The 9,605-nt window shown below is 37.4% G+C and overlaps 1 long non-coding RNA gene across 1 annotated transcript; it reads right to left on the bottom strand.

Moving 5' to 3' along the window:
- Positions 1-1,282: 1,282 nt before the first annotated feature.
- On the bottom strand, positions 1,283-1,699 carry LOC134794618 (uncharacterized). Its single transcript, XR_010144699.1, has 2 exons — positions 1,520-1,699; positions 1,283-1,326 (listed from the first exon to the last, which is right to left on the bottom strand). It is a non-coding gene; the product is annotated as an uncharacterized LOC134794618 (long non-coding RNA).
- Positions 1,700-9,605: the final 7,906 nt, after the last annotated feature.

Here is a 9,605-nt window from a genome sequence, read left to right as displayed (position 1 = left end):
AAACTGTTTTTGATACAAACACGGTTCTATTTTTGATTGTACAAAGCCTAAATTTAACATTTCACTGTCTAACTCTTTGAACCAAGCATTAGACGCTTGTTTCAAACCATACAGAGATCGCTGCAGCTTACATACCTTGGTTTCTTGACCTTTGGCGACTGCTCCTTTCGGCTGAAGCATGTAAATATCCTCTTTTATCTTCCCGTATAAAAATGCAGTCGTGACATCCCATTGGTCAATAAACCAATCGTATTCAGCAGCTAGCGAGAACAATAATCGTAGAGTAGAGCTTCTAACTACCGGAGAGTAGGTCTCCGTATAATCTACACCACATACCTGTGTGAACCCTTTCGCTACGAGTCTAGCCTTGTACTTCGTTACCTTGCCGTCGCTATCTTTCTTGATCTTGAACACCCATTTGCATTGGATTGGCTTCTTATCAGCTGGTAGATCCACTAACGTCCAGGTCTGGTTCTCCTTCAGTGACGTAAGTTCATCATCTATAGCTTTCAGCCATAATTCGCTGTCCGGTCTCGCCAATGCTTCCTCTATGGTGACAGGATCTCCATCAAGATTGCTCTCTTTGGCATACATAACATTGCAACCGTACCGATCAACTTGTCTGCGTTCTCTCTGAGGATACCTCCTGTCTGATAGGCCAGGTATTATCACTTCGCCATTGGTGACCACCTCATCAGGTACGTGCTCATGCTCAGGTATTTCAGGTTCAGGTCCTTCTATGTTCTCGTCTACAGCGTCAAGAAACTCATTCTCGTGCACTTCCGATACTTCAGGAACACCCGTGGATCCATTTGATAAACAGGGCTGACTATCAGAGTCCGTATCGAGGTTAATGACGACTTCTGACGACTTATTGACGTTCTCTTTTTGAAGAAACACATTTTCTAAAAATTTTACGTCTCTCGCAGTTGTCACCTCACCCGTCTGTGGATTCATCAGACGAAAACCTTTCTGATTGTCTGGATATCCTATGAAAATCATTGGTTCTGTCTTCATATCCAATTTACGTCTCTTTTGTTTTGGTATAAGTCGATAAGCCAAACAACCAAATATTCTCAGATGACTGACATCCACGTCTTTTCCAGTCCAAAGCTTTTCAGGCACTGCATTATTCAAAGCTTTCGTGGGGCTCCTGTTCTTCAAATAAACAACAGTATTTACAGCCTCCGCCCAATATTTTTTGCTCAAGTTCGATTCTGACAGTAGTGTTCTTGCTTTTTCGATGATCGTACGATTAGCTCTCTCAACAACAGAATTCTGCTCAGGCGTGTAGGGTACAGTCGTCTGGTGTTTTATTCCTGCAGACTTCAAGAAAGCATTAAATATTGCATTACAGTACTCTCCACCTCCATCCGATCTTAAGATTTTAATCGATTTACTCGTCTCATTCTCTACTTCCGCCTTATATTCACGGAACTTATCGAAAGTTTGACTTTTATTTTTCAAAAAATAAACATGAGTCTTTCGAGTATAATCGTCGATAAAAAGCAGAACATACCTCGAACCTCCGAACGACGGCTCTTCCATGGGTCCGCATAAATCAGTATGAACGATTTGCAGAACATCCGTGGCTCTCGTACCTTTGTTTTTAAAGGGACTCTTGCACGTCTTTCCTTCAATGCAGGGAATACATGGTTCGCACAAATCTGTGCTCTTAAATTGCATACCGGTCACGATGTTTTTCATTTTCACCATATAATTTCGGGATAAATGGGCCAAGCGCTTATGCCAAACGTTAGAAATGTTTTCATTTTGTTTTGACAGTGTCAAATACACGACGTTGTTTTTCTTTTCTGTCAACTCGTAAATGCCATCGACCTCTTTACAACTTGCAATAGTTCGGTTCTTCTTTTGAATTACGCAACCTTTTTCGTCGAATATAACTTTACATTTCTTCTTGGTTAAGTCGCTTACCGAAATTAAATTCATGGACAAATCGGGAACATGCATAACGTTTTCTAAATTTAATTTTTCGTTCTCGCTGACTTGGGGCTCAGCGTTCCCCCGTCCTTTTACTTGTAATTTCTCACCGTTTGCTACCGATATTTTCATGCTGCCTCTTTCAGGTTTATAAGACAACAACTTACTCTTGTCATGGGTAAGGTGGTTAGAGCATCCACTGTCAAGATACCACTTATCTTTGTCAATCGCCTCCTTAGTGTTCAGGCAGACATTCGCGGTCTTGGTACGCTCCTTGCATTCGGACGCCTTATGTCCTTCCTGGTGGCACCTGTAGCACTTATAAACAAACTTCTGCTTACGATCGTTAGGTTTAGGTGTAGATCTGGCATCGTTTCGTGCTTTACGTGTCACTAACGCTTGCTCGTAGTCTGTGTTGAACTTGCTTTGACGACCTCCTTCTTGCAACAATTTCGTCTTAATTTGCTCTAACGTGATTGGTTGGCCACTATTATCTACAGCCATTATGAGGGGGCTGTACTCCGCCGTCAAACCACCGAGCAAAATCGATATTAACCAATTTTCTTGGATTTTTGCGTCAATATCATCCAATTGCTGTGCAAGGTACGTCACTTTGGATATGTAGCTCTCCATAGAATTGAAATTCTCCAACTTACAGTTAAAGAGCTCTCGCTGTATGTGGATACGTCTGCCCCAACCTTTATCTTCATAGGCGTTCTTCAGGTTGTTCCAGGCTTCTTTGGCAGTCTTCGCATTGTAGACGTGGGTAAAGCACTCTGGCTCCAACAACAGGCAAATAGTTGTTCGTGCTTTCCGGTCTATGTCAGCATTTACTACATCTTTCGATATTACCTCCCACCAGTTTTTATTTTCAAGGTAATTACGTACCAGGAACTTCCAGTTAGGGTAGTCCGACGATCCCTTCAGCTTTTTTATACCACATATGCCGTTTTCTTTGTCTTCAGACATTATTTACATTTACGCAAGTTTCACTACTACTCAAATATTTCTACCACTCTTTTACTAAACTAGCACTATCAGTGCGTGAGGCACATGACCTATTAAAAGAACCAGGGTCCTGGTCTCCAGCAGAATAAGTGGAGCTGATAGTAAACGCTAGTTTTGGGTAGAATCAATATATTTTCTATTCAAACATATTCAAACATTGACATTACTTTAGACGTAATATGTTTACAGTATATTGTGCCAGTCCAGTACATATGCAACCTCCAATAAATCAATCTCATCAATAACATTCTTTGTGCGCAATGAAAACATGATTAAAATAACAACAATCACAATGACAATTCTAAAATTATAATTTTGTTTAATTACATTGTAAAAACTCTCAGTTTAATTACTTTAATTACGTCAGTACTAGGTACTGAGATTTAATTAAGTTAAACTTTCCGGACACAACCCATCACTCTTCCTCAAATTTAATGAATTTAACAAAAATCCGCTGTAGATTAATTTTGAGATTAAATCGCGTCCCTGAATGACGTTCAAATTGCTTACAATTGTGAACAAATGGAATAAAAGAACGACTGTTAAGGAAAATAATTGTCAGCAGAAACTCGCTTGCGATTCGTGAATACAACATTTAAAAGGTAAATACTTGTAAAGGTAAATGTTTTGGAAAAGAAACACATGTAGTGCAGTGGGACCATGGTAAAAATAAATTAAATTGCAAACATTGTCAAACTCGGGTTACGTAGGCGACCGAAAGAACTGGTCACTCTACAATCTAAATAGTAGTACGATGCGGCTAAACGTAGGCCGCCTTATTGAAGAACGTATCGCAATGACAATCCGGCTAATCGTTAAACCGCCACATTTCAAAACGCCCCTGGTTTTGAAAACGGCTAGCCGTAATGTAATACGGCGGATTATACGATCCGACTGCGACATATATTATATAAGTCGATCAAGTATTTATATATATGTCTAATTATCTTTGTCAACTAATTAGTTACCTATGTTAAATTTAATTGAGAGTGGGTTAGGGGCTCTTCATTTCACCATAGGTACGTCAGCAAATTAATAATTCCGTTTACGGCGGGAAGAAGTTGATAACTCCAGATATAAAATTGAAGAAATTTGAACCTCATGTAATTCTATTCTAAGTTCAAATTTCTTCAATTTGTATCTCGAGTTATCAACTACTTCCTCCCGTGTACCGAATTAGCCAAGATCCCGTACAAATACCGTTCGTTTTGGTTTTGAAGTCATAAATATCTACACATTTCACAGACATATGGCGTTTTCGTTTAGGACAGCGATATCGCAGACTACCACACGATGTGCTTCGAAACAAGCTTTGATGCAATATTTGACACTGATTTTGTGATTTGAATTAAATTTAAATGAAAGATGGGACAAAAATCTGTAGGTAAACTTATATGTCATGTAAACTTAGATTTTAAGAACCTTTGTTCTTTACCATTTAATATTTCCTATTATTTGTCATTTAAATTGTTAGCCGAATTTCGTCGACAACTTAACTGATAGGTTTCCAAAATATATTATCCATACTAATATTATAAATACGAAAGTGTGTCTGTCTGTCTGTCTGTCTGTTACCTCTTCACGCTTAAACCGCTGAACGTTCGCGAACGCGAACTCGAACGAACTCGAATTTTTGAAATGGAAAATTTGGATTCCTATAGAAAAATGTACTATGCCTATAGTTTAATAAATTTAATCATACAAAAATAATATGAAAAAATTTTCCATGTTTGAATTTCGCAATTTGGATAACTTTCAGACCGCAGATCAGTATCCGTTGGCTAATGAGTAATAAAAAAGCGGAAAATCTAGGCATTTTTCAACATTTTATCGGAATCACTAATCTGCGCGGTCACTTCTTTTTAGTATGCACACATTTTGGATCCAGTTAACTAAACACAATAATCAAAATATTTTTAAAACTAAATCAATTAATTGGTTCCTTAGTTCTACCACATAGATACAAAGTCCAAAGAAATACTATAAAACATATAAAAATTGTATTCCTTATTTATTCATTAGCCACGGTGTAGGTCTAAGGTATGAACTTCACGTTTTCTTTTAGTTTCTAATTACTCATCACGCTTTAGGTATTAGTTGTTTATGAGAACCGATAGGTAACTATCATGTGTGCAATTGTGTATGAGGTTGCCAAATATTAATCGCTCTAACCCTCGTTTCTCGATTAATATATAAGCAAATCTATTGACATAAGTACAATATATATCACAGCTTTGCACCAATGTCAGTTAAAACACCTCAAACTATAGTTTACTCAAGAGACGTCGGCAAACTATGTTCGATTGTAATTAAAATGTTTAGACTACGGACTCAATGTTTGAAGTACCGTAACAAGTAAACAATTTTAAAGTAAATCGGATATCATAATTCTTATAATTGGATACGCAAAAACCAATTAAAATATATAAATGTATTACGAGCACAAAAATGAATGCACAGTAATAAAAAAATTGTTTTTAATTTCGTAATATATTTAGTACCTAGCTACACGAAAATAAAAGTAGAAACACAGGTATCATCATCAATAATTTAAGTAACACGTTATATTTGCAGTTCAATAATTGATCTCTTCTTCTTCCTTGCGATATCCCGGCATTTTGCCACGGCTCATGGGAGCCTGGGGTCCGCTTGACAACTAATCCCATGATTTGACGTAGGCACTAGCTTTTATGAAAGCGACTGCCATCTGACCTTCCAACCCAGAGGGGAAACTAGGCCTTATTGGAATTAGTCCACCACCATTATATTGAATTATTGGAATTAGTTCAATAATTGATCTGGTTAGAATTACTTAGAATATATCCCAGAGTGTATCTAATTTGAATAGTTGAATACAATGTGTACAGTCTGCTATGTTTGTTTGGGTGTGGATCGCTTACTAATTAAAGTTGTAGTTGAAACACTTAGGCGTTCTTAAAGTTCGCTCTCACGGGTCGGGGGTTACTAGTGTATGTAGGCATAGGATTCGAACGCGGGTTGATAGTTCGGCTGACTGTGATTGATGAATGTAGGTATGTATAAATTTTAATTAAAGGCTGGGAGGTTGAATTCTCCGTGCAAGCTTAATTGTGCTGTGGAATGTATGTTGTAGGTGAGTTTGCTTATTGGGAAAGCTCTTTAGTTATTCAACGGGTTTAAATACGAAGTGACATTAGTTTTGGCTTCACTACAATACATACATCAATTCGACATTGGCAGTTGCCTCCTAGGAGGCATTTATTGAAACAAGGGAAAGGGGAAAAATGGAATAGGGCCTACGAAGTTAACCTTTATACTTTCTAAGTAAAATGCGTGTGTCATACGGGCAAGGGCGGCCAAATCTAAAAGGGTTTGTTGTCTCCTGTTTAGCTACAGGACCCTAATACGACAGCTATCTACCAACACAAGTCCGTTTACTTTTATGATTTCAGATGAGCGTGGCAAATAAAAAAACGGTCGCCGGCCAAGAGAAACAAAAAAAAAAATGGTAAACAATCCGATCCGCTGTCGTGTAATTATAATTTACTAATTTAAGCACTTTTAATTTCCATACTTCCCTTGCATAGGATATTTTAGCGATAGTAAAAGTGTAAAAAATATACAGAATATCTTATCGTCGTGTTTCTTATGTATTATTTTTAAGTGCATGTTTTCGATAAGTTACAGGACATACAAGTTACATATTACAAGTAAGAAATACGCCATGTATGTACCTATATTAAGTTTATTAAACACAATTTAACATCAAATGTTTGTATAAATTCTCCAACTGTTGTTGATAACGCTAAGCGGTGATTGTTTCGTTCGGCTTTAAAAACCCGTATTAGACAACTCCTTCCATATCCCACCAAATACGGATCGAGCATCGTCTTATTAGTGCGGATGTTCCGCTTTGGAGTCGATCTTGTCGGTTGGATCAACCCGTTTTTTTCGTTTTGGATTCTCAAAATAGATCTATTTTTCATCTCCGGTCACGATACGCCATAATAAACTCTTCTTTTTTTGCTTTGCAAGTAATGAAATGCAGATGTTTAGCCGATTCGCAATAGCACTGTCGGTCAAGTTTCAAGTTTCAAGTTTTTTATTGTATGTATGTAACATCAGGTTACATTGCAGGTGGAATATACATATTTAGTTACACCGAAACTTTACCTTACCTTACCTTACCTTTTTCGATGTGGCAGCCATTTTCCTTCTTTTTGTATCTTTCCAATGGCATGCCACGTCGCGATACAGTTGATTTATCGACTCCAAGTTGTTGAGCTCCAATAACGGTTTTAATTCCTCATCTTCAATTTTTTTGTTGGCCTGGTCATACTCGTAAACATCACAATCACTGCTTTTAAACCTTCTAAACCAATCTCTACATGCTGTTTCGGATGGAGCAGATTCCTTATAAGTTTCCGCGAGCAATCGGTGAGCTTCAGCTGCACTTTTTTTCAGATCGAAATAATGAAGAAGTACCTACACATCGGAAGAACCACTTATCGCGATCCATTTTTCACTGTATATTATATACTAGCTGTGCCCGCGGCTCCGCCCGCGTGGAATTCGGTCTGTGTCAGTAAGCGGCTAATTTCTAATCCTAATTTCTCTCCCTCTCCCCTGGAGGCGGAACTTGAAAAATTTTTCGATATAAAAACGCAATTTGATAGACAGTTGTACATTTTTACTTTTAGTATGGAAATCAGTCACATCATTTTATCACGAAAATTGACAATGCTGCAGCAGGAACGTTGCAACAGAGTAATGCTGCTGCAGTCGCTATATATTAGAAAGTTATTAAAAACGCGAGCGAAGCGAGCGCGAAAATTTTTCGATATTAAAACGCAATTTGATACACAGTTGTACATTTTTACTTTTAGTATGGAAATCAGTCACATCATTTTATCCGGAAATTGACAGTGCTGCAGCAGTAACGTTGCAACAGAGTAATGCTGCTACAGTCGCCATATATTAGAAAGTGATTAAAAACGCGAGCGAAGCGAGCGCGAAAATTTTTCGATATTAAAACGCAATTTGATAGACAGCTGTACATTTTTACTTTTAGTATGGAAATCAGTCACATCATTTTATCACGAAAATTGACAGTGCTGCAGCAGTAACGTTGCAACAGAGTAATGTTGCTGCAGTCGCCATATCTTAGAAAGTAATTGAAAACGCGAGCGAAGCGAGCGCGAACTTTTTTCGATATAAAAACCCAATTTGATAGACAGTTAGACAGTTGTACATTTTTACTTTTAGTATGGAAGTCAGTCTCATCATTTTATCACGAAAATTGACAGTGCTGCAGCAGCAACGTTGCAACAGAGTAATACTGCTGCAGTCGCCATATCTTAGAAAGTAATTGGAAACGCGAGCGAAGCGAGCGCGAACTTTTTTCGATATATTATTAATTTATTAAATCAACATAATTATTCAATTATTTTTGTTGATATCCGTGTCTTCTAAACTTAGAGTTAATTTGGCAAAATCTTTCCTCGGTGGCTTATTTATGTCACAACGTATTAAATTCAGCTCCATCTGTTAGTTTACCAGGGTACTCAATAGTGGTAGCACATATTTGAAAAAAGTTTGCCCCTCCTTCCTAAGTAGCGCCATAAGATTCAGGGGCAAACTTAAGTCAATCGAGTGTTGTGGCTACCCCCCCCTTTTAGGGGTTGAAAATTTATAGCCTATAACCTGGCCGGGATTTTCTCGACAGATTAGTAAAGTTTTCATCAAAATCCGTTCAGCCGTTTTCACGTGATGCACGTTCAAATAAACAGACAAACAGATAAACAGATAAACAGACAAACAGACAAAAATTCTAAAAACTTTTGGAACGTGTTCTGTTATCGATTCTAGGTATCCCCAGCCAACTTTTTTTCAAATATCTTCCATGTACAGACTTTCGACCGTCTTCAGCTTTATTATATGTATAGATCACTAATTGAATATAAAAATGCTGACTGTCAACTGGATTTTATTAATTAACACACTTTCAAGCTTCAAAAATGTACATGTCACAGTAGGTAATTATACTATAGTGTAAAAATTGCTACCTACATCTATAATATATGTGAACATGCGGGAATTAATGCAACCACCCAATATTACACGGAAAGTTTCGTATCACCAACTATAAGTCACGATCACGATAATTTTTATTATAAGTAATTTCATATCTTCAACGCTCAAGGGAACGTGAAAGAAAATGAGTTTTTCCTTCTCGAACAAAATAAAGATCATCCTAAAATAGAAAATATATAATAATATGTCATACTTTCTATTAATTTGGTATGTTTGTGACAGGTTGCAGAAATTCGGTTATTTTATTTGGATAAATTGATTGTTTGAAAAATGTAATATTTATAAACCACTGGTATGAGTAGAGTGGCACACGTCATTCGAGTATGTAGTTTACAAAACAACTGATTAGGTACCTTTAGTGTATGCATAAAGTGAGTCGCAGCGACTGTTAGCGGCACGGGAACATCGGTAACGCCTACTTGCCATCACGATGAGTGATGTGCGGCACCTAGCAAAGACGTTATCATCAATATTATAGAGTGATATGCATAAAACTGATGTATGCAGGCACATATAATATATTTTACTAAGTACACATAATCATGTAGTCTGTTACTACCCCAATTAATTAAGCAGAAACGTGA

The sequence above is a fragment of the Cydia splendana genome, chromosome 10 (assembly GCF_910591565.1).
Source record: "Cydia splendana chromosome 10, ilCydSple1.2, whole genome shotgun sequence".
NCBI classification, from domain to species: Eukaryota; Metazoa; Arthropoda; class Insecta; order Lepidoptera; family Tortricidae; genus Cydia; species Cydia splendana.
This window is presented reverse-complemented; position numbering and strand designations above follow the sequence as displayed.